The sequence below is a fragment of the Stenella coeruleoalba genome (assembly GCF_951394435.1).
Source record: "Stenella coeruleoalba genome assembly, chromosome: 14".
Classification (NCBI taxonomy): domain Eukaryota; kingdom Metazoa; phylum Chordata; class Mammalia; order Artiodactyla; family Delphinidae; genus Stenella; species Stenella coeruleoalba.
In genome coordinates, this window is record NC_137160.1 from 28,231,894 (window position 1) to 28,258,533 (window position 26,640).

Here is a 26,640-nt window from a genome sequence, read left to right on the forward strand (position 1 = left end):
TTTGGTTTAAATAAAGTACTGCAGAGAATAGTAATCTTAACTCAAGAAACAGAAAGATGTAACTAAGGAAGGAGTTTAAAAAAGAGAATTCAGTGAATACATCTCTATAGCCTTTCCCTGGAAGAGACCTGCAAATGCATCTGTCAGGCAGAGAATCAAGTCTGGAAAAACTGTTCTTGGAAGAGTTGTGCTTGAGAACTCACACCAAGAGTAACAGTCTCAGGGGAACCTGGGTGTGTTCAGCAAGGAGTGAATGATGTTCAAGAGGACAAGGGATTTGAGCTATCAAGGAATCACAGAGAACTGTGGATCAGACTCCTTGGGCAAGGCCTGAAATACTGCTATGGAAGTAAATGTAAATTTGGATATGAGAACATTGGCCTAACTCTTTTGGGCTATAGTGGTCCCACCTGAGACATCTATTGACTGGCAATAGCCTGCCCTGAAAAAATACAAATTTGCTAGAGCATAGGTTTCTTACTCTATGGATGACAAAGAACAGAGCCAGCTTAAGAAAACATTGCATTCACAATTGTGGAGAAATCAGACAATTGGAAAACCTGGATCTTATGAAAGCTTGGACGACAACTCTGAAAAAAGGTAATAAAAGATCTATCGTTGGGTCTTAGCCATGGAAAACAATGGCCAAAGCATCATTTAACCTCAAAGACTTCCAATAATTTAAGAGAAAAAAGGACTTGAGTTTAGTAAAATGTTTAAGTTCTGCTATTAAGCAAGTAGCCGACTGAAATGTTCTCTTTAGGCCAGATGTTTGATCTCACTAATGAGAACAACACACATCTTGCCTGAATTGACCCAGGAAAGGTCAACATGGGTGAAAGTATCCAGCCAAATCACAACTAATCACTTTGGCCTCTGTCCCAAGTGCTATACAGAAGGTCTCAGAGATTTGGGTGCCCCTGTTGGTCGGTTAGGTTGTGCTATCACCTATACAAGGGACTCCTGGAAAGCCTACATAAATGGAATCCAAAAAGATAAGACAGTAGTGGTAAATTAATTACATTTTCTTAAAGGAGGTATTTCTTGTGTTAGGTAATTCTCATTAGTCCTGTCTTGGAATTATAGTTTGAATTAAACAAAATTTATTAAACATTAAATATGACATAAATTTGTAGCATAATGGAAACTTAGTGTTCAGTCGATCTAATTCCTCTTCACTCTTCCATCCATTTTACAGACAATTACACCAAGCCCAGAGAAGAAAAGTGTCTTACAGAAGTCACATTTTAAGTTTGAATTTCCAGAAGAGAAGAGGATTTTGTTTCATTCAAAGGACAAGCTGTGCCAACACAATGAATTTGGCCTGTTCTCCTACTCAGCCTACCTCTTGCCTCCCAACTCCTTGTTAATGCTTTTTTAATAGACTATCAGACATTTCTTTGGAGACTTCATTATTCTGCTCACCTGTTTGTGCCTGACTCTCCTTCTCTTTGCCACCCCATAACACAAATACACACATTATCAGAGAAAGCATTGAATCTAGAGTGTAGTAGTGCTTGATGGTTATATTGTACACCACTCATTCCATCTTGATCTCTTTTCCTCTGAGAAATGTTCTTCTCACCCATTTCAGTCTTCATAGTTTGGTGGTGTCTTGATTTTACCCTTGGGTTCAGGGAGAGAAAAGTTACTCAAACCTGACCAATCATAGCACCTCATTGCTCTGGCCTCAGAGATTGGTTCAAGGATGAGAATGTGACCCAGTCAGACCCAACGAGGCACTCACGAGATTTCTGATGGGACCACTACAAGAGAGGCATTCTCTCTTTCCTCCTAAACTTATAGCTACTAGGATATAAGCCTGAAACAGCTAGATGGTCATTTTACCTCTGCAGTGGATGGAGCTACTGAAAATGAGACCAATGTATAGCAAAGCAGGGTGAAGATATGGAGAAAAACCTATTCTGCTGATATTGTTAGAACTCCTTGATCCATGTGAGCTTGAAATTCTTAGACATTTCAGTTATATGAACCAGAAAATCACCCTTTTATTTAAGCCAGTTGGGTCCATTATTCTGACACTTGCAATTGCAAGATTCCTGACAGATTCTGCAGTGTAGAGTTTATCTAATGTCTAGGCTCAGCTAGAAGGGATTCAGTTGCTGGCTTAGGTAGCCTTTTATTAGTGCGTGTTTTGCTGATACTTTTAAAGTCACTTCTCAGTCAATGCATGCTGTTTCACAATGTCATGAACTACAGTTAACCATCAGACTGTGTTTTCATTCAGGTCATGAATTTCCTGATTTTTCTAGGATCTAGGCTAGGATGGTCTTTTAGACTCTAGAAACACCTCCCAAGGGAAAAGGGAAAAGCAATCACTGCCAAGGAAAGCTGAAACTGGGCTGGCCCAACCACTAAGATGTCTGTAAAACAGACGGCATTTTCCCTGGGTAAGTGCTGGCTTGATCTGACAAGAACTACTTTTCCCTTTGCTCTTATGACTTGGTTAAGCCTTGCAAATGCAGCTTGATTGTCAAGCTGAGGAATCACTAACTTTCTTTACCTGGAAGTGGGGTCTTCCTTGTGTAGGGGAGTACAGTGAGGCTGGAGAGATATGAGTACTGGCACCATTAGGCTACACTCCCCGTCTATCAATGGTTGCCCTCTACTTTTGGCCCTGCCTGGACAGCTTTGAAGAACACCTTTGCTGATGTACAAATGACAACTTACAGCTTATTGTTCTCCTATATGGCATATCCCTGTTTTAAAATAGTCTTATACCAAAGGAAAGACCCTTAGACATCAACCACAAACTAAGGAGAAGAACCTTCCCAGCACATCTGAAATCCTACCCATCCATTCTGCTTTTTGGGTACAGAAGGCCCTAGTAATGGAAATGAAAGGGCAGCCTTGAGAATCAGGTTCAGGTCATTCTCAAAGTGTTATCTTGATTTGGCACTGTAAAGCTTGGCTCATTTAAGTCTCTTTCTGGAAGCAGGACTCACCCTCAGGGCTTTCCCTCCTTCTGTCCATGATCATTACTAGTGATCTCAGCCTCCTCCCATTCCATTTTGTACACATATACACACACAATATTAAGTGAGGCAAAGTGATAATGAAGAGGTTCTCCTCCCAGAACTCCCACTGGTGCCTCTACATTGGTCCTTTTATTGCTATTGCTCTCATCTGCTGAACTCTGGACCTTTCCAATTACTCTCATGGTCGGTGCTTGACTGTCCAGTATTGCCGGTCATGTGGAGCTCAACCTTTAGCCAGACTGATCCATGGTGGCTACCAGCTCCCTACCCATGTTCACCCAGTCAGATGAAGTGCCTGAAGTCTGGACTTGTAACCATTTGCTTGCTGCCCCTGAAGTTGGACCATACTACTCACAACTGTATATATATGCTGCCAGATCTGTCACATGCCACGTGCTTAGATTTCATGTTGCTATCCCAAAGAGACAACAGAACAAAGGAGGGAAATATAAATGGGAGCATTTGCTTTTCACTTTGGATAAGACAAAATCTTCTGTCATTTTGAATCCAACTCTTTATGAAACAATGAACTCATAGCAGTTGTACTTATCATACTGTACCATTTATTTAGCATATATCAGAGATTGCCTTTGATATCTTTTATATTAGGTACTATTATTATGCGTTAATGTTCCACATTTCTATTTAACCTTTATATGAACATTTAACTACTTGTGATTTTTTTTTCCAGTTCTCTTCATACTTTTAGGAAATGACATATTTACATTCCCCAGCTCCTGGCATGGGGCTTAAACACATATTTGTATTAAATAAACCCATAGTTTATCAATATATATTTATTGAGCACTTGGTATTTGCTTCAACTTTGTTCTAGTTCCTGTGGGATTTACAGAAGAAAACTTTATAATACTCTCCCTACCCTGGAGATTATGGAGTTTGGGAGGGGAGTAAGATGAATGGGCATGAAACAAATAGAGACAAACGCAAGATAGTTTATGGTCAAGTGGTACATTGTGGGCATTGGGCTATGTTTGCTATAAGGTTTTAATAAACAAACAAATATTTCTGAGAAAGTAAAATTTTTACAGTCATAGACTTGAGATGGAAGAATACAAAATAGGCACACCCTTCAGTCCATGCCAAACTGTTCCCTACAATTCATCTCTTTAGAGCTCTGTTTAGTCTAGCCTTGAATGCTGCTAGGGATCCAGTTTCCATCACAGTCATTGGGAAACACCTTTGCAATCTAAGTGTTCTCTGTGTCAGGAAGTTTTTTTCCAGTACTCAACTTTTATTGCTCCACCTCTTACTGCCTTTCGGTTTCATTTCATCATTTCTCTAGCCATGTCTCCTGGTACCTTTGTTTTCCATCTCCTTTGTGTTGGTTGGCCCAGTGTTCCACATATGTCATCTCCCCTGTCTTCATATTCCTGCCCAGGAATGTTCTCCAGGTTAAATAAATCGTTAGAGTGTGACTCACAGGAGGAAGAGTACTTTAGAAACAACAGCTCTAATGTTCTTTGACATCAAACATTTCCAGTTCATGGTTGTATCTCAGTGTCTAGCCCTGGTACATAGTACGGCTTTGATGTTGGTTGCTGGGGACACAGATTAGCTCACCCTCCTGAAAGTATACAGTTCTCTCAACAATGGACCTTAGAGGACTTCCTGTCCAACTTTCTAGCCTCTGACAAAGGTTTCAGTGATGAGGATTCGTAACTCTATAAGTTGGCCCATTCTAAGAACTTGAAGAATTCCTCCTTACATTTAATGAATATTTGCTTAATTTTAAATTCTACTCATTGGTCTTGGTTTGGCTATGTGGAGCTAGTCAGAAGTGTAATTCTTTTTTAAAAATAATTAATTAATTAATTAATTAATTTTTGGCTGCGTTGGGTCTTTGTTGCTGCATGCAGGCTTTCTCTAGTTGCGGTGAGCAGGGGCCACTCCTCGTTGCAGTGTGTGGGCCTCTCACTGCCGTGGCTTCTCCTGTTGCAGAGCATGGGCCCTAGGCATGTGGGCCCCAGCAGCTGTGGCATGCAAGCTCAGCAGTTGTGGCTCGTGGGCTCCAGAGCACAGGCTCAGCAATTGTGGTGCATGGGCCCACTTGCTCCGTGGTATGTGGGATCTTCCCAGACCAGGGTTCGAACTCATGTCCCCCACACTGGCAGGTGGACTCCCAACCACTGTGCCACCAGGGAAGTCCCAGAAGTGTAATTCTTATTTCACATGAAAGACCTCTACAAGCTTGAAGAAAATTGTTATGGCTTCACTCCAACTTCTAATCTAGCCTCAATAATTCCAGCTATTTGTTGCATATAGGTCATTTGTTGCACACCCCAAATAATTATTTTTAATGGAAAGATGGAACAGTGATGGTTGAATGAACATATGGATGCATGCAAGGAGATGGCCCATTCATTGGTTCATAGACACCTTGCTTTTAAACTCCTCACCACATTGACTATCCATTTCTCGATGCTCTCTACTTTGCTGGTGTCACTCTTAAAGTGAAGTTTCTAAAACATAACACTTCAGGAGAAATGTGGCCCATACAGAGAACAGTACAACTGAGAGCTAAATGTGAATTTCTGTTTTTTAAAACCGTAAAACCATTCTGCAAGGCAAAAGACAAAAAGAAATATATACAAATATTGTGATATAGTTAGTAAGTTTATTTATCAAAAGGGTATGGGTTAGGAATTCTGAAACTATTTTATGTGTATTCTAGTTTAGAACAAATAAATATATTGTGGGTAACAAGAGTAACAAGAGTCAGGTTGGAGAAACCTAAAAACTTGTTTTAAAAAATCTGTTCTTGGGCTTCCCTGGTGGCGCAGCGGTTGAGAATCTGCCTGCTAATGCAGTGGACACGGGTTCGAGCCCTGGTCTGGGAGGATCCCACATGCTACGGAGCAACTAGGCCCGTGAGCCACAACTACTGAGCCTGTGCATCTGGAGCCTGTGCTCTGCAACAAGAGAGGCCGCGATAGTGAGAGGCCCGTGCACCGCGATGAAAAGTGGCCCACACTTGCCACACTGGAGAAAGCCCTCGCACAGAAACGAAGACCCAACACAGCAAAAATAAACAAACAAATGAATATCTGTTCTTTTTCACTGTTGGAAAATGAAATTGTGAATAAGGAAAGAAAAAGAGTAGAATAAACCCTGTGGTTTTGGATTAGAATCAGAGGTATTAAGTATGAACTTATGACTTTTTAGTATAGATACAAATGGAAAGATATGGAACTAAGTATAGATGTGGCTGTATGCATGGGCTAATATCTATTCACATATTTGTAAGCTCTGCTGAGAGGATTTAGGAGCAATGACATTGCAGTAGCAGTGAGCACACCTGGTGCCCAGATCTTGGCTTCTAAATGCTATTCTCCAATAAAAGGAGTCAGGACTCCTTGGAGAAGTCTTTTTGATTCCAAAGCCAAGTCAGAGAAAATACAAAATGAGACTGGAAAATACTGTGGTGCCAAAAAGTAAGGCAGTGCTTTAAAAAAGAATGTGGATATGTCAGAATGGTGCAGGAACCAACCTGAAAGAGCTCACAATGACCAAACCTGGAATACTAGGATAAAATTGATACCTATAAGTCCATATTAATATACATAAACATTTGAATTAATAAATGTGGGAGAAGGGAAACTTTTCCTTCTAGCCACGTGCTCAATCACTGTTGTGGAAGGAAAGAATGATGGTAAGGTAGGAAGTAGTCAAGACTGGGTCATGTGCCTGTACTATAAAGTGGTACAGCTGTCCTGGAGTTGGAAGCTCTGACTAGCAGTAAGGAGACCTTAATTCTAGTTCTGGCTTCACCAAATTGATGTTCTTCGTCGTATGACCTTGAGAAAATTGTCCATTTCTACCATAGTGACCTGCCCTCCCTTCCTTACAAGGCTATTGTTAGGCTCAAAGGCCATAGTAAGAACCTGGACCAAAGCAATGACAAAGCATCACCTTACTCAGAATTCTCACTGCATTTATTACCTTTCTAATTCATTTACTTTTCATTGTGCACAGTGTTGTCTTATGGGGGTAGCATGTGCAGTGGTTAAGACCCCAGGCTCTGGGTTTATATTGCCTGGTTCCCACCTTAATGCCACTGCTTACTAGCCATGTCATAGTTTCCTCAGATACAAAATGAGGGTAGTGACAGAACCTACCTCATAAGGTTGTTGCAAGTGTTAAAGGAAGTGATATTTGTAAAGCTTTAAACAAAAAAAACCTTGCATCATGGTAACAGCTATATAGTATTTCCTCTTAGCATTACTTCAAGATGTTTTTTTCTGATGCTTTATGGCATTATTCAGAACATAATTTAACTCCTCTGGATGCAGCAACTGGTAGCTTCCCAACAGTAGGCTGTTTGAGGGCAGGGACAGGATGCCTGTGCCTTGTGCCTTAGCCTCCAAAGCATGATGCCGTGTGCAGAGAAGGTGCTCAGTAAATAGCTGGTGATTGATTGACTCATAAGGCCCTAAAGCCAATGTTCTCTACTTCACAATTTTGCTTCAGGCCAACTTGTCATCTGTGTATATTTAAACAAACTTGGAAAATAGAAAATTCTCTACTGCTAGAAATGGTCTTTCCTGAACGCTGTCAGAGTTTGCTATGGAAGTTGTTAGCTTTTTGACATCCCTTCCTCCCATCCCCCCCACCAAAAATCATTCTGTCAGCACCACAGCTGAGGAGATGAACTCAGAAATAGCACATCCGACGCTCAATATTTGACTGTACTCTGCCATTCTCTTCCCTCTTGTCTGGAAGTAAAAAAAAAAAAAAAATCCTACCATCAACTTTCCCAGATTATCTGTTTATGTTCTTTTGTTCCTGTTTCCAAGAATACATCTTCAGAGTCAACTTGATCTTCAGTGCTTGGCAATTACTAAAGAAATAAAATATTACTCTCCTCATTAAACATTTTGGCCACATTCTTCTTGGTGCTTCCATTTTCGATATCTAAAGTGCAGCCCTCCTTCAGTGCCCTTGAAGATGTACTTGTTTTCTTACTGAATGCATTATTCCATAGAAGAAAAAAATATCATCTTTCAATTTATGAATCCCTCTTATCTTTACTCTTCACCTTTCCTTCTCTTTATGTTTCCTCCACTTACATACTTCTAAATTATTTCTGGCCAAGCATGAGGCAGTCAAGTTGGAATCCTGGGTCTGTCACTATCGTTATGATCATGCCTTTGGTGCCATTTGTATGAAACGAAGTCCCACAGACTCAGGGCACACTGCAAACTCTTTTCATTTTTGCAGACAGCAGCAATTGTACTCGAGAATTATCCAAACGCTGCCCCCGTCTCCTGACCCTGGTTTTCATTTCTTTCCAACATGTTATTTTCTCCTGTTTTGCCTCTATGACTCAATAGTGGAAATATTTCATGATTCCAAGAAGCTTTACTGTTCTCCTGATCCTAAAAAGTGTCCCTGAATGGTAGGAGTCCTTCTCCAGCCTCTGGGAGGGGGAGAGGAGTGGCTAAAACACTAGCACTAACGTCTGCCAAACTTCCCCTCCTTTTTTTCTTTGCTTGACTTCTGTCAGGCCAAAGCCACTGACATTTTTTGAGAAGAGAAAGTGTGGGAGTTTAGAAGGAAATGTAGTGTGAGATGCACCCCAGAGTATGCCAGTGTGCACTTGTGGAGGGGCACATTCCAAAAAGAATGGCAGTGCCTAAGGAGACCCTCCACTCTCTGCAGTGGCGTGGAGACCAGGCAGCCAAGGGAAGCCCAGGAAGACCCTACATTGAGTCTCAGTTCTATTACCTTCAACCTATGACCTTGATCAAATTACATACCTGATCACCTTTAGAAAGAGGAGAGACAACTCACATCTGCCTCAATGGCACTTGTCAAAGCATTTACAAAGTGCAAAATACCATATGGTTGCTAATATTCAAAAATATATTTTATAGCAATAAATAAAAGGTAGTTATTAATGTAGCCATTCAAATCAACTGATCAATGACTTGATCAAACTTGATCAAACTTGCCCTTATTATGTCAGCAAGAAGTATTTCCACAGAAACTTAAAATCCAGTTGAAAAGACAAAACTTACACAGCTGTCCAGACTTTTACAAAGATGAATCCATGAGAAAGCAGAAAAAATCTGGTGCTAAATTATGCACTACAGGGTATTCTGCAATGGTGCCAGAATTTCAGAGGTTTAAATACCTCAGTTAGGAAATAATAACATTGACCATACACTCCTACTTCTAAGTCCTGGTAATGCTTCAGTTAGATTGCAACAAGGGGTTATACATGAGTTATAGGCTCCTCCTAGACATCCAAGCTCCTAACTCAGTGGGATTCAGGCTCTTGGCCATTGGTGTTCTTCTACTATTGTCAACCTCCCGTCACAGAAAAGTGTGGTAGAAACACAATGTAAGGGTGGAGACTACAAGCTAAAGGGTCCATCAGCCTTGCTCAAATCATACCTCCCAAATATAACAGTTGGTGACCTTGGATAAGTTATTTATGCTCTTCAGGCCTTGGGTGTTATAACGGTACTTATCATAGGATGGTACAAGGATGACAGGTTAATACATGTCAAGTACAAAGAACAGTGTTTAGCATACAGTATGTGCTTAGTAAATGCTGGTTATATTTGCAGCTATTGTCACTGTTGTTATTATTGTTACTGTTATTATTAAGTACTGTTTCCTGAAGTGTGTTCAGAGGAGAGTATTCCTGCAAGATATTCCTCACAGAGGGGTTCTGTCGTTCAAAATGTGGTGATTATATTACTTTTTACATGCAAAAATGCATATGAGTACTGAAGTACAGAAGAATTCCTTAAAGAAAGACCCGTAACTTTAATCATCCCAGGTTATCTAAACATACTTGGTTCCTACCTAACTCGATGACCTTAGGGCTTACCCTTCCTCCAAGAGCACACTTCAAGGAACTTACTCCAAGGGGGTGAAAAATGGGGGAAATCTTCAATTTATAAACATTTTAAGCTGAAGAGAGGGCTACACAGCCCTTGGAAATCAATTTCCCAAGGAAATCAATTGAAAATATTAACTGCATTATGAGTGTTTTTTAAAGTTGTCAAATAAATAGTTTGCATATCTTTATGTAATTATTAGTTCTTTATCTGACAGATTAAAATCGAATGAAATGAAATTTAAAAAAAGAATCAGACTCTAAAAGTGGATAAAAGTGGGGAAAAAAATCGAATGAAATATTGACTTTTCTCTCTGGCCAACAGCTGAGCTGCAATTTTATTAAAAAGAGAGAGAGTTTAACCTCATGCCATTCTCAGTCTCACTAATGACAAAAGGGTCATATGGAATGTGTTGAAGAATACATGTGCATCACCCAGTGGCGAACACAAAAGTTAGAAATAACTCCCTAGACAGCTTAACTCAATCTATTATGTGTGAATTTACCTAGAACTCTTCTGCTTCTATCATCCCTGGAACAATTAATTTCATAAGTCAAGTTGCCATTTTATAGGGCAATTTTAGGGTCAATGTATCCGGATGCTGTGATCATCTTAATGTTCACCTTCCATCTCTTTGAAAAAAATAGTCATCATTGCTAGTCTCTGCACAGACCCACACTGACTACATGTCAACTTTTCAGATGTGCCCTTCAGCAAAATATTGGTGGAGGTATCAGGTGTAAGGTATAAGAGTATGTATAAGTGTGTATTATATATACATGAGACAATGGACTTGTGAGAGTCACAGAGAAGGAGGGGCATGATGTAGAAAGCCATTCTTTTTTTTTTTTTTCAATTTAATGGCTGAACCATTTTTTAATTGTTTTGTTTTGGCCACGTCGTGAGGCATGTGGGATCCTAGTTCCCTGACCAGAGGTCGAAACTGTGGCCCCTTCATTGGAATTTCACAGCCTTAACCACCGGACCACCAGGGAAGTCCCTCTTAGGAAGCCATTCTTGACCCCAACAGAACACACCTATAGGGAGCTCTCTAAGCAGTTGGAAGAACATATAAAGGTGTCAAGTTCCACTGGAACTCAAATAGCTCAGAGGCATGGTTGAATTGGAGCTGATATAAAGTAGTCTTATCTTTTTTTCACACAATGTGCCTTTGGACTTGCCCTGTCTTGAACACCTCATTCCTACTTAGCAGCCATCGTTTAATTATTTCTGTTCCTTTATTTTACCCAGTGAGAGATTAACAATCCAAATCCTTCAATAAGAGTTTGTTCCACTGTCCTCTGTCAGAAATTTAGCACAGATATTTTAGATAGAAGGTACCACCAGCCTCTTCACCAAGAAAATCAAGGACCCTGAGGGGTAGGGATGGGTATCTGTTCAGGGGACCCAGGATAGAACCATCTCCCAACTCTTCAATGGGTGAGACCAAACCAGGTGTCAGGATTCAAAAGTAGAATGAATGCTTAAGTGCGAAAGTCTGGAATCAATTCAAAGGGCTTAGTCTTATAAGATCTCTGAAAAGCAGACATCTGGGCCTTCCTACCCTCTCTGTGTCTGTAGTCATCTGAGAGTTGAAGGGCAGAGGAGCTGCCCATGAGATTCTGCCAGGGACACAACTGAGTGGGATTTTGGGGCTGGTGGCATATGTGTTTCTCTTTTAAATATCTTTATTTTTTCATTTTGGTTAAAACCACAAGTATTTGAAATAGTCCCATAGGAATGAAGTCTCAGACCTGTGGAATGGAATGTCAGCCGTGGAAATTAAATGGCCACCACGTGACCTAGCAAATGCCACTGTGGAAAATAAACGTATGATGCTGCACAGACCCGCCGTTTAACATTTTGAGATGACAGGCAATCACTTTCCAAAACCACGGCCAGAGGTAGAGCTCTCGGAAAGCTTAAATCAGGAGTCTTTTAAATCAAATTGATTATTTGGCTGTGATTCTCTAGCAAATTAAGATCTGCTCTTGAATGCTGGACAATGAAAGCTCAGACAAAGCTACTAAACACACACAAGCGCACTCTTCCTTTTTGGCCACAAAGGACCATGCTGTTAAGTACCATCTTGCTCAGTCATGCCTGCGGCTGTGCAAAACCAAGATCTCTTTATTTTAAAGGAGCAAAGACTGTAGCTTTAACTGTGGTGTGATGCTAGAGGGAAGGTGAGCCAGGGATGGATGAGACAACATCAGTGAGAGAGGTGTCTAGGGAGAGAAGGAGGAAGGAAGGGGGATAGAAAGGGAGAAGAAAAAATATGCAGAGGAAAAGGGAGAGGGTGACATAGCATGAGGGAAAAACCAAGGAGAAAGGGGTGTGGTAAAGATGAAAAGAGGAGAGAGAAAATGCGGAGGAGAGAGAAGGAAAGAAGTGAAAAATGAGAATCAGGAAAATGACTAAGATGGAGGCAAGGGGAATACGCAGAGGTGAGAGTGCCTCTTTTATGGACACCTCCTTTCCCTTCAGATAGCATTACAAACGCTGGAGTCTTGGCTGGCCTGGCACCGTGCAGCTGGAATCAATCGGAGTGAACTGTGGGTGGCTCCAGGCCTGCCCGGGGAAGCAGAGGGAAGCCCCTCCCTCTGGTTTGGCTGGGTCTGGCTCAAGCCTGCCAGAATCATCGGCCTCCTTGGGGCAGAAAGGACTTGGCCCACGCCAGCCTTCAGGAGAACTGAAACCTAGGTCTAGGCAGAAAGCTCAGGCCCTGATTCTATTTTCACCTGGATTGCTGGAATAGACTCCTATAGGGTATTTCTCTCATCAGAGAGAGAGATAAAGCAGTATGGATTCTTCCCAGAGAAAAAACAAAATCTAGTCAGCTGCCTTCAGGCCTTCAATGCATTAAAATTGAGGTCCAGTGTTTCACAGAATATGGAAACAAAATCTTGGCCAAATTGCACAGTTGAATGGTTTATATTTGCACTACTCTCCTCCTCCCCTCAGGGTCCCTTTCCAGATTTTAAACATCTCAGCCCATTTGATTAAAATATGTGTGTGGCCTACAATGTGCTTTGTCCCTGGCTGCATGTAGGAAACACCGAGTGACTGACACATGCCCAGAGCCTGCCTTCAGGTTGCTTCCAAACTGTTCCACATTCCTGTGTCTTTCCCAAAGTCTCAGGATGTTGAGTCAAAGCCAGAAGAGCAAGGACAGGAAAATTTGCCCAGCTAACAATTCCAGGGCTCTGAAGGAGACAACCTGGTTTATAGTCTCAGGGAATACACTGCCTGGCTGTGACCTTGGACACAAGGATTCCCACATGTAAAATGAAGCTGTGGGACAAGGTGACCTGTAGGGGCTCTTCTAGTGTCCCAGTTTTGTGATTCTGCTATAAAACTTCCTCACTTTCCCCTAGTGCCACTTCTACCAATTTCCAATGAGCCTTAGAATCAAATAAGATACCATTTGCCCAGATTTCTTTTTAGGCATGGAATAAAATCTCCTCACCCATTCAGGAACATGAGAAGTCTGATTAAAAAAAAAATTCACTGTGAAAATTTAATTCATGAAACAAGAATTAAATCAAATATTTCTTAAATCACTTTAACAAGTTTACAAAATTGAAGTAAATCTATTTGTTCTCTAAAGATAAGACCTGGAGCTAGAGGTTCATTTCCATCTTTCAAATGGCTTGGGGTGGGGGTGAGGCAGAGGGAAAGTACTATATTCATATCTGAACATGATTAAATGAAAATTTAATCCTTAATTATCCTCCTAACAGCTGCTGATGGAAAATCATGTGTGTGCACAAAATTTTAAAGTGCCTGGGTTCTGTGCTTTCAAATTAAGATTTTTTTATGCAGTCATTTGATTTTTAAAGTTATAATGACTATCTGTTTTCAAAGTATCCAGCATAATGGAGACAGCAAATACTTTAAGAAGTATTGGGTAAAAGTAATCTGCTCATTTTCCAAATCCACGGATCTGTCTGAACATGCCTTGAGCTGCTTCTTGGTCTGCATTCTGTCTTCTCTCCATTGTGCTTCCCATCATCACACTTGCACTTTCCTGCCTCTTAATACTGGACCATGGGGATTTGCTCCTTATCAGACTGTGTGGGAGCAAAAGTTCTGGAAGTGTGGCCCTCCAGCCAGCAGTATCAGCATCATCTGGAAGCTCATTAGCAATGCAAATTATTAGGCCCCATCCTGACCAGTGAAATCAGAAACTCTGGGTATGTGGCCCAACAAACCCATTTTAACAAGTCTTCCAGGTGATTCTATTTGAGGTTAAAGGAAGGGATTAGGAACTGAAGCAGAAGAAGGTTGTGGAGTGAAAAAGCTAAGGCTTTTTGATTTCATCAGTCACTGCTCTGCTTCTTGACCACCCCAACTCCCAGCCTTCTTAAATGACTCTTTATTTTAGCTCTATGTAGAAATGTTCAAATCTTGTATTTATGCAAAGGGAGAGACCTTCAAGATGGCGGAAATGTAAGACGTGGAGATCACCTTCCTCCCCACAAACACATCAAAAATACATCTACATGTGGAACAACTCCTACAGAACACCTACTGAACGCTGGCAGAAGACCTCAGACTTCTCAAAAGGCAAGAAACTCCCCACGTACTTGGGTAGGGCAAAAGAAAAAACAGAGACAAAAGAATAGGGACAGGACCTACACCTCGGGGAGGGAGCTGTGAAGGAGGAAAAGTTTCCACAAACTAGGAAGCTCCTTCACTGGCGGAGACAGGGGGTGGTGGGGGGAAGCTTTAGAGCCACAGAGGAGAGCGCAGCAACAGGGGTGCAGAGGGCAAAGCAGAGAGATTCCCACACAGAGGATTGGTGCCGACCACCACTCAGCAGCCTGAGAGGCTTGTCTGCTCGCTCACCAGGGCTGGTGGGGGCTGGGAGATGAGGCTTGGGCTTCGGAGGTCGGATCCCAGGGAGAGGACTGGGGTTGGCTGAGTGAACACAGCCTGAAGCGGGCTAGTGCATCACAGCTAGCCAGGAGGGAGTCTGGGGAAAAGTCTCGACCTGCATAAGAGGCAAGAGACCATTGTTTTGGGGTGAGCGAAGAGAGGGGATCCAGAGCCTAACAAGCCTAAACAAGCTCCAGAGACGAGTGTGAGCCATGGCCATCAGCACGGACCACAGAGATGGGCATGAAATGCGAAGGCTGCTGCTGCAGTCACCAAGAAGCCTGTGTGCAAGCACAGGTCACTATCCACACCTCCCCTCCTGGGAGCCTGTGCATCCTGCCACTGCAAGGGTCCCGTGATCCAGGGACAACTTCCCCGGGAGAACACATGGCATGCCTCAGGCTGTTGTAATGTCACTCCGGCCTCTGTCACCGCAGGCTCACCCCACATTCCGTACCCCTCCCTCCCCTGGCCTGAGTGAGCCAGAGCCCCCTAATCATCTGCTACTTTACCCAGTCCTGTCTGGGTGGGGAACAGAAGCTCTCAGGCAACCTACACACAAAGGTAAGGCCAAATCCAAAGCTGAACCCCAGGAGCTGTGCGAACAAAGAAGAGAAAGGGAAATCTCTCCCAGCAGCCTCAGGAGCAGCGGATTAAATCTCCACAATCAACTTGATGTACCCTGCATCTCTGGAATACCTGAATAGACAACGAATCATCCCAAAATTGAGGTGGTGGGCTTTGGGAGCAAAGATATATATATTTCTTTCCTTTTTCTCTTTTTGTGAGTGTGTATGTATATGCTTCTTTGTGTGATTTTGTCTGTATAGGTTTGCTTTTACCATTTGTCCTAGGGTTCTCTCTGTCCGTTTTTCTTTTTTACTTTGGTTTTTCTTTTTCTATAGTTTTTAGCACTTCTTATCATTGGCGGATTTGTTTTTTGGTTTGGTTGCTCTCTTCTTTATTTCTTTCTTTTTAATTTCCTTTTTTATTACTTTTAAATTTTTTATTTTTAATAATTATCTTAATAACTTGATTTTATTTTATTTATTTTTTTCTTTCTTTCTTTTTTTTTTCTCCCTTTTCTTCTGAGGTGTGTGGATGACAGGGTCTTGGTGCTCTGGCTGGGTGTCAGGCCTGTGCCTCTGAGATGGGAGAGCCAAGTTCAGGACATTGGTTCACCAGAGATCTCCCAGCTCCTCATAATATCAAATGGCAAATGCTTTCCCAGAGATCTCCATCTCAATGCTAACACCCAGCTCCACTCAACAACCAGCAAGTTAGTGCTCAACACCCTACACCATAAAACAAGCAAGACAGGAACACAACCCCACGCATTAGCAGAGAAGCTGCCTAAAATCATAATAAGGTCACAGACACGCCAAAACCCACCACCAGACACATTTCCTGCCCACCAGAAAGACAAGACCCAGACTCATCCACCAGAACAGAGGCACTAGTCCCCTCCACCAGGAAGCCTACCCAACCCACTGAACCAACCTTTGTCACTGGGAGAAGACACCAAAAACAATGAGAACTACGAACATGCAGCCTGTGAAAAGGAGACCCCACACAGAGTAAGTTAAGCAAAATGAGAAGGCAGAGAAATACACAGCAGATGAAGGAGCAAGGTAAAAACCCACCACACCAAATGAATGAAGAGCAAATAGAAAGTCTACATGAAAAAGAATTCAGAGTAATGGTAAAGATGATCCAAAATCTTGGAAATAGAATGGAGAAAATACAAGAGATGTTTAACAAAGACCTAGAAAACTAAAGAGCAAACAAACAATGATGAGCAAAACAATAAATGAAATTACAAATGCTCTACAAGAAATCAACAGCAGAATCATTGAGGCAGAAGAACAGATGTGACCTAGAAGATAAAATAGTGGAAATAACTCCCACAGAGCAGAATAAAGAAAAGAAAATGAAAAGACTTGAGGACAATCTCAGAGAACTCTCAGACAACATTAAAGGCAACAACATTTGAATTATAGGGTTCCCAGAAGAAGAGAAAAAGAAACAGACTGATAAAATATTTGAAGAGATTATAGTTGAAAACTTCCCTAATATAGGAAAGGATATAGTCAATCAACTCCAAGAAAAACAGAGAGTCCCATACAGGATAAATCCAAGAAGAAACATACCATATTAATCAAACTATCAAAAATTAAATACAAAGAAAAAATATTAAAAGCAGAAAGGGAAAAACAGCAAATAACATACAAGGGAATCCCCATAAGGTTAACAACTGATCTTTCAGCAGAAACTCTGCAAGTCAGAAGGAAGTGGCAGGACATATTCAAAGTGATGAATGGGAAAAACCTACAATCAAGATTACTCTACCCAGCAAAGATCTCATTCAGATTCGATGGAGAAATTAAAACCTTTACAGACAAGCAAAAGATAAGAGAATTCAGCACCACCAAACCAGCTTTATAACAAATGCTAAAGGAACTTCTCTAGGCAGGAAACACAAGAGAAGGAAAAGACCTACAATAACAAACCTGAAACAATTAAGAAAGTGGTAATAAGAACATATATATCGATAATTATCTTAAATGTAAATGGATTAAATGCTCCCACCAAAAGACATAGACTGGCTGAATGGATACAAAAACAAGACCCATATATATGCTGTCTGAAAGAGACCCACTTCAGACCTAGGGACACATACAGCCTGAAAGTGAGGGGATGGAAAAATATATTCCATGCAAATGGAAATCAAAAGAAAGGTGGAGTAGCAATTCTCATATCAGACAAAATGGACTTTAAAATAAAGACTATTATAAGAGACAAATAAGGGCACAACATAATGATTAAGGGATCAATCCAAGGAGAAGATACAACAACTGTAAATATTTATGCACGCAACAGAGGAGCACCTCAATACATAAGGCAAATGCTAACAGCCGTAAAAGGGGAAATCGACAGTAACACAATAATAGTATGGGACTTTAACACCCCACCTTCACCAATGGACAAATCATCCATAATGAAAATGAATAAGGAAACACAAGCTTTAAATGATACATTAAACAAGATGGACTTAATTGATATTTATTGGACATTCCATCCAAAAACAACAGAATACACTTTCTTCTCAAGTGCTCATGGAACATTCTCCAGGATAGATCATATCTTGGGTCACAAAGATATGACCCAAGATATGGGAAATTTAAGAAAATTGAAATTGTATCAAGTATCAAGAAAATTGAAATTGTATCAAATATTTTTTTCAACCACAAAACTATGAGGCTAGATATCAATTACAGGAAAAAAAAAACTGTAGAAAATACAAACACATGGAAGCTAAACAATACACTACTTAACAACCAAGATATCAGTGAAGAAATTAAAGAGGAAATCAAAAAATTCCTAGAAACAAATGACAATGAAAACACAACCACCCAAAACCTAAGGGAAACAGCAAAAGCAGTTTTAAGAGGGAAGATAACAGCAATACAATCATACCTGAAGAAAGAAGAAACATCTCAAGTAAACAACCTGACCTTACACCTAACGCAATTAGAGAAAGAAGAACAAAAAACCCCAAAGTTAGCAGAAGGAAAGAAATCATAAAGATCAGATCAGAAATAAATGAAAAAGAAACGAAGGAAACAATAGCAAAGAGCAATAAAACTAAAAGACGGTTCTTTGAGAAGATAAACAAAGTTGATAACCCATCAGCCAGACTCATCAAGAAAAGAAGGGTGAAGACGCAAATCAATAGAATTATAAATGAAAAAGCAGAAGTAACAACTGACACTGCAGAAATACAAAGAATCATGAGAGATTACTACAAGCAAGTATATGCCAATAAAATTGACAACCTGGAAGAAATGGAAAAATTCTTAGAAAAGCACAACCTTCCGAGACTAAGCCAGGAAGAAATAGAAAATATAAGCAGACCAATCACAAGCAAGGAAATTGAGACTGTGATTAAAAATCTTCCAATAAACAAAAGTCCAGGATCAGATGGCTTTACAAGCGAATTCTATCAAACATTTAGAGAAGAGCTAAAACCTATCCTTCTCAAACTCTTCCAAAATATAGCAGAGGGAGGAACACTCCCAAACTCATTCTACGAGGCCACCATCACCCTGATGCCAAAACCAGACAAAGATGTCACAAAGAAAGAAAACTACAGGCCAATATCACTGATGAACATAGATGCAAAAATCCTCAACAAAATACTAGCAAACAGAATCCAAAAGCACATTAAAAGAGTCATACACCATGGTCAAGTGGGGTTTATCCCAGGAATGCAAGGATTCTTCAATATATGTAAATCAATCAATGTGATAAACCATATTAACAAATTGAAGGAGAAAAACCGTATGATCATCTCAATAAATGCAGAAAAAGCTTTTGAAAAAACTCAACACCCATTTATGATAAAAACCCTCAAGAAAGTAGGCATAGAGGGAACTTACCTCAACCTAATAAAGGCCAAATCCACAGCCAACATCATTCTCAATGGTGGAAAACTGAAACCATTTCCACTAAAATCAGGAACAAGAAAAGTTTGCCCACTCTCACCACTATTATTCAACATAGTTATGGCAGTTTTAGCCACAGAAATCTGAGGAAAAAAAAGAAATAAAAGGAATCCAAATCAGAAAAGAAGAAGTAAAGCTGTCACTGTTTGCAGATGACATGATACTATACATAGAAAATCCTAAAGATGCCACTAGAAAACTACTAGAGCTAATCAATGAATTTGGTAAAGTTGTAGGATACAAAATTAATGCACAGAAATCTCTTTCATTCCTATACATTAATGATGAAAAATTAGAAAGGGAAATTAAGGAAACATTCCCATTTATCACTGCAACAAAAAGAATAAAATACCTAGGAATAAACCTACCTAAGGAGACAAAACACCTGAATGCAGAAAACTATAAGACACTGATGAAAGTATTTATAGATGATACAAACAGATGGAGACATATACCATGATCTTGAATTGGAAGAATCAATATTGTGAAAATGACTCTACTACCGAAAGCCACCTACAGATTCAATGCAATCCCTATCAAATTACCAATGGCATTTTTAACAGAACTAGAAAAAAAAATTCACAATTTGTATGTAAACACAAAAGACCCTGAATAGCCAAAGCAATCTTGAGAACGAAAAGCAGAGCTGGAGGAATCAGGCTCCCGGACTTCGGACTATACAACAAATCTACAGTAATCAAGACAGTATGGTACTGGCACAAGAACAGAAATATAGGTCAGTGGAACAGGATAGAAAGCCCAGAGATAAGCCCATGAACATATATATGGTTATCTTATTTTTGATAAAGGAGGCAAGAATATACAATGGAGCAAAGACAGCCTCTTCAATAAGTGGTGCTGGGAAAACTGGACAGCTACATGTAAAAGAATGAAAATAGAACACTCCCTAGCACCATACACAAAAATAAACTCAAAATGGATGAAAGAACTAAATGTAAGGCCAGACACTAAAGAACTCTTAGAGGAAAACATAGGCAGATTTATGTCTCTATGACATAAATCACAGCAAGATCTTTTTTGACCCACCTCCTAGAGAAATGGAAATAATAACAAAAATAAACAACCGGGACCTAATGAAACTTAAAAGCTTTTGCACATCAAAGGAAACCATAAACAAGACAAAAAGACAACCCCAGAATGGGAAAAAATATTTGCAAATGAAGAAACTGACAAATGATTCATCTCCAAAATTTACAAGCAGCTCATGCAGCTCAATATCAAAAAAACAAACAACCCAATCCAAAAATGGGTAGAAGACCTAAACAGACATTTCTCCAAAGAAGATATACAGATTGCCAACAAACACATGAAAGAATGCTCAACATCATTAATCATTAGAGAAATGCAAATCAAAACTACAGTGAGGTATCACCTCACACCAGACAGAATGGCCATCATCCCAAAAGTCTACAAACATTAAATGCTGGAGAGGGTGTGGAGAAAAGGGAACTCTCTTGCACTGCTGGTGAGAATGTAAATTCATAAAGCCACTATGGGGAACAGTATGGATGTTCCTTAAAAAACTAAAAATAGAACTTCCATACCCAGAAATCCCACTACTGGGCATATACCCTGAGAAAACCATAATTCAAAAGAGTCATGTACCACAGTGTCTATTGTGGCACTATTTACAATAGCCAGGACCTGGAAGCAACCTAAGTGTCCATCGACATATATATTGATAAAGAAGATATGTCACATGTATATAATGGAATATTACTCTGCCATAAAAAGAAACGAAATTGAGTTATTTGTAGTGAGGTGGATGGACCCAGAGTCTGTCATACAGAGTGAAGTAAGTCAGAAAGAGAAAAACAAATATTGTATGCTAACACATATATATGGAATCTATAAAAAAAAAAAAAAGGTTATGAAGAACCTGGGGCAGGACAGGAATAAAGATGCAGGTGTAGAGAATGGACTTGAGGACATTGGGAAGGAGAAAGGTAAGATGGGACCAAGTGAGAGAGTGGCATGGACTTAATTATATTACAAGATATAAAATAGATATCTAGTGAGAAGCAGCCGCATAGCATAGGGAGATCAGCTCAGTGCCTTGTGACCACAAAGAGGGCTTGAATAGGGATGGTGGGAGGGAGACGCAAGAGGGAGGGGATATGGTAATATAAATATATGTATAGCTGATTTCTTTGTTATACAGCAGAAACTAACACACCATTGTAAAGCAGTTATACTCCAATAAAGATGTTATAAGTAAATAAATGAATGAATGAATAAATAAATATGCAAAGTGAGGAAACATGCATCCAATCCTATTTTCTAATTCCTTTTGACCCCTCTGCATTGAGCTCTCTTATCCGTAAAAAGAATTCCATGTCAAAATTACTGTAAGTATGTTGGCACCAAGACAAAATCCAAAATGATAATAGTTAACTTTGATTTTGATGTTTCTCAATTTGGGTTTGTGGAAAGTCTGAACATTCTCAAGTTTGAACAACATTGATCTAGAACGGTGAGGGTCGCAAACACTAGTCTATAGGCTGCTCCTGATTCATGACTAACTTCTTGTCAGAATGAGGCAAGATGTTTGAGGAGGTGTTTTTGTTTTTGTACTACTTTTGTTTAGTTGTTTGTTAATAAAGCCAGATATTCCATTTAAATGACTATGACTCTTTTAGGTCTGAGATTATGTCTTTCAAATTTTTTGTTTTTAATATGTCCTTTATTTATTTTTAACCCCTATATTTGGTACAACAAAAATTGGAAACCATGAGAGACACCTCAGTTTAAAAAAAATGTTGGTAATAAAATGCAAAAAGTCTAGGAAATACAGTTATAGATCATTTCTCAGGTTTCTGTATGCTTTCAAATTTCTGTGGTCTCATCCTCATATCTCTACTCCCCCAATTTGAGGTGAAAATAAATTTCAAATCTTCTGAAGAGTTCTCTTGTGATAAATTGTTTCTTGTTTTCTTTTTGTGTGTGTGTGTGAATAATATAAAAGTCTATGGTTCTGATATAGCTGTTCAGAGGGCAGAGTCTGTCTGATCCAGTGTTTGGAATATGGCTCAAGTCACCCCTGGTATAATTCTTATTGCTGGTAACAATGGGGAGCAAGGGCTTTCTTGTGCAGAAATAGTTTTATCAGTAACAGAGTCTTCTGAGGAAGTTTGCTGCATTAAAGCAAAGGATGCAAGAGATACTTGGTTTAAAATCATCATGATTTTAATTTTCTATAAGCCAATGCTTCTCTGTTCCTTCAAGCTCCAAACCAAGAGAGACTCTGCTATCATAGTTAGGTAGAGGCTGCCATTTGCATAGATACTCTGTTCACTACCTGTTAGAGGTTGAAGTGTGTTCTCCCCAAATTCATATGTTGATGCCCCTGTCAGAATGTGACTGTGTTTAGAGAGTCTTTAAAGGGGTAATTCAGTTAAATTAGGTCATTAAAATGGGCCCTCATCCAATAGGATTGGTGTCCTTAGAAGAGAAAATTAGGACACAAATCCACACAGGGGAGACTATGTGAGGCATAGGGAGAAGGTGGTCATCTATAAGTCAAGGAGAGAGACTCAAAAGAAAGCAACCCAGCTGATACCTTGTACTTCTAGCCTCCAGAGTCCTGAGAAAATAAATTTCTGTTCTTCAACTCAGAAGAACAGAAATTTCTTCAAACCACCTGGTCTGTTCTACATTGTTGCAGCAGCCCTAGAAAGCTAACACACTAGTGCATCAGAATGCATTTGCAAGGGAACCATCCTTTTCTGATAGGGAGGATGGTTTGAGTTCCTCGAATAGTGGAAAATCTCTGAGCAAGATTCTTCTCTAATGTCTATGACTGAATTATGAGGTTTCCTCAACCCGATTTCACAATGTATGACCTTGTAATCTTTTATATTCTGAATCATAAACACTCCTCCCTAGAATGATGGAGCTGAAGAGATTTAAGGGACCATCTGATCTGTCTGCCTTCCCCACCACTTGTTTATAGAAAGAAATCTGAAGTCCTAAAAGGTTAAGCGATTGTATTTGAGTCATTGGCTAGTTACAGGCAGAGACAGAACTTGATCCAAAGTTCTGACCCCAATCCTAGTTTTCTTCACCATGTCAATCTGCCTTTGATTCTTTCTCCCCATATGTTTATTGAACTATTATATGCAAGGTGCTGTGATACAGGGTTTAGGTTAAGGACAACATCTCTTAATCAAGGGTATATGACAGAGGACATGGTGAGATTTTTCAAAATGTGGATACCAGACCTTTACCCCGGACCTACTGACTCCAAATCTGCTGGAGTATTTGACAAGTGGAGTGTCAAAATCATATGGTGGGTGTATGGTAACTGCAGAACCATGGATGTATTATTTCCATTCCTATCAGCAGTGTATGGAAGTTCTGGTTCCTCCACATGCCCAGCAACAGTTGGGATGGTCAATCTTCTTAATTTCAGCCACTTGCATTATTATATCACAATGTTTTTAAAGTCTGTATTTTATTTCATAGTACGAAGTGCTATCATTTAATTAACCAGTTTCCTACTGATGGATATTTAGGTGATTTCAGTCTTTTGCTATGACAACAATGTTGCCCAATCCTGCACATTCACTTTACATATTGAAACACTAAATTGCAAATTTCCAGGAACCATTATTCCCACTGTAGTTTATGTAAATGACACCTCAGATGTTCATTCCAGCATCCCAAATTTTTAATAAGTAGGAAAAAATTCCTTAAGAAAAGCATACTACATCTGTGCCAACATTTAAATATGTCTGCACCAGTACATGGGTTTTTATCAGAAATACTAGAGCAGGAGTAAAGGAAGTAGGTAAGATCAACCAGAGATAATCTGAGAATCTGAAGGATGAAAAGAGATGATGCATAAAGACAGAACTATGTGAAACACCAACATTTAAGGTATAGACTGGGGGAAAAGGAAAAGCCAGCAAAGGTGAGAGGCAAGAGGAGAAAGAGAAGTGGACATTAAGGTATTTAAGTAACTTACCCAACACTGCATACCCAGAGGCCAGCAAAGCAAAGACGACACCTGACAATGTCCTACCAGGGTAGTTTTCTTTCTGGCAGAGTAATTTCTGTAACTTACTTTGTCTCTCTGTCTCTCTGCCTGTCTCTCTCTCTCCATATTTTTCTTCATATTCTCTAGAAAGTTCCATTTTTAGTATCTACAGCTCTAACAGGCACAGGCCATGCAAACTTGTGAGAGTACCCACATTTCTGGTATATCATTGGTGATGAGATGTGCTTTGAATGTCAGGGAGTATAGGTGTCTCAGACACAGAGGTGCTTGTATCCAGGGTGGAGAAGATGCAGGGAGGGTGCCCCAACATCACTGAAACCCAACAGTTGACCTCATGGTGCCCTGAATTGACCAAGCTTGACAATGCATTGCAGGAGATGGTGATGATATTGACAATGACATCCCTTTTGGGAAAGAAGGCTAGTATTTGCAGGATTACTCACTCATGGTGATCTCCCTCTCCTGTGAATACCCGTTGCTCTATAAACACTTGTACCTTGCAGGATTACTAAAATGCTTTCCATAATGTAAGCAAAGCACCTAAAACAGTGGCTGGCACATAGCAAGTGCTCTCCATGTGGTAGCTAGTGTGGTCATCGTTGAGTACCTTGATATGACCTGATTGTAGTGATGACTGAATGACTGGCTCCAGAGCAGCACCCCAGTGGGAGAACAATGCCCACCCACAATGTAAAAGAGCACATATCTGGAGAGGGATATGGAAAGAACAGGAAGTTTTCTTTAATTACTCTGCTTCACTCTATGGAAGACCACACAACTTCTGTCTGCACGAACATTTGCTTTGACAACATCAGGACAGGAAAAACTCATTCCTTAACCCCATCTCACTCACTGGCCTGACCTGAAGACATCAAAAAGGTCAGAGCTGGAATTCAAGCTGAGTGTTGTAGCCTGTACGCGTTTTAAGGAAGAGAGGTGTTTGTACCACCAAGACTCAGAAGCTGGCTCACAGCTATATAAATGGAGAGGGTGTGTGTGCACGAGAGAGAGACAGAGAGACAAAGAGAGACAGAGAAAGGGATACAGAGACAGAGAGACACACAGAGAGTAGAGTAGGAACCACAGCTCCAAAAGAGATGGAAGCCTGTTTCTCTTAATCTCCTGGGGCTTCCCTGTGAAACCTCTCTGCAGCCTTCCACTAACTCTTTCTGAGGAGCTGTGAATGTTACTTCTGTTGGGGCCTACACATTTTCCCAGTTAACTTGCCTCAGGCATCTCATCTTCAAAGTTTCCAGTAATGTTCACAACTGGCTTTCAATTCAGGGAAACAGACCTACAAAGATAACACTTCCTTTTCCCTCAAGATGTCTCAGAGCCAAAAAGCAACTAGCCAGAGGATTCGGTTGTAGGACAAGGTTTCTGTGATAAGTACGGGAGCTGTCAGCCCTTGTGCCCTCCTGGACCACTTCTCAATCCCAATCAGTGGGTTTCCCATGGGCAGTTCTGACCAAGCCCTGTGCATCCCAATTAGTGCTTTGGAGACAAGGGAAATGGGAAGGGCACATAGAAAGCAGGCAGAAGGGGAAATAGGTACAGCTAAAAGGTTGGAGGAAAAAAACTCAAGGTGGGTGATGAAACAAGAATAATAGAAAAATTAGGGCAAAGAAAGAACAGGAAAAAAGAAAAGGGAGAGTAGAAAAGAAGAAAAAAGTAAAGAGGCAAAAGAATTAGGCTACACATGATATGATAATAAATCTTTTAAAGTACTCATGGAATAAAAGCAAGATTAAAAATTAAATGAGGACTAATTAAAATGTGCCCTCACCTGGGCATGCATGTGTGCGTGTTGGTCAATGGCGTCCTTGATCTAAAACCCAAACATCAAACTGGAGCTAATGCTCTGAACATAAAGACACAGAGATGCTCCTTGGTACCCACATAAAGGCCTGTTGTTGATTCGAGGCATTTGTTTCTTCAGAGTGACCACGCCTTCAGCAGAGTTATCAAGGCTTGTTAGTAAATCATATTGTCTGAATTTCTGCAGGCGCATTTACATTCCATTTTCTTCTATGTCAAAAACAGGATCTGGCCTTAGCGAGGGGATCCTTCTTTTCTCCTGGTGGTTACTCGGATTATTGATATCTAGTCAATGTCTCTGATTCACCGAATGAATTCGACATTTTCTAAACCAGTATTGAAAGTCATTGGGGGTGTTGTATAGCTGGAAGGGAGCGGGGAGACCTCACATTGGATCCAAGAGGAGACGAAACCCAGAGAGGCCAGGTCACTTACAGGAGGCCACACACTTCGGCTCTGCCTCTAGCTCAAGCTCAGGCAAGTGACTCAGCCTCTCTGAGCTTGGTTATATCTTCTCTAAAATGAGTGTTAAGTTTTTGCTTCAAGGA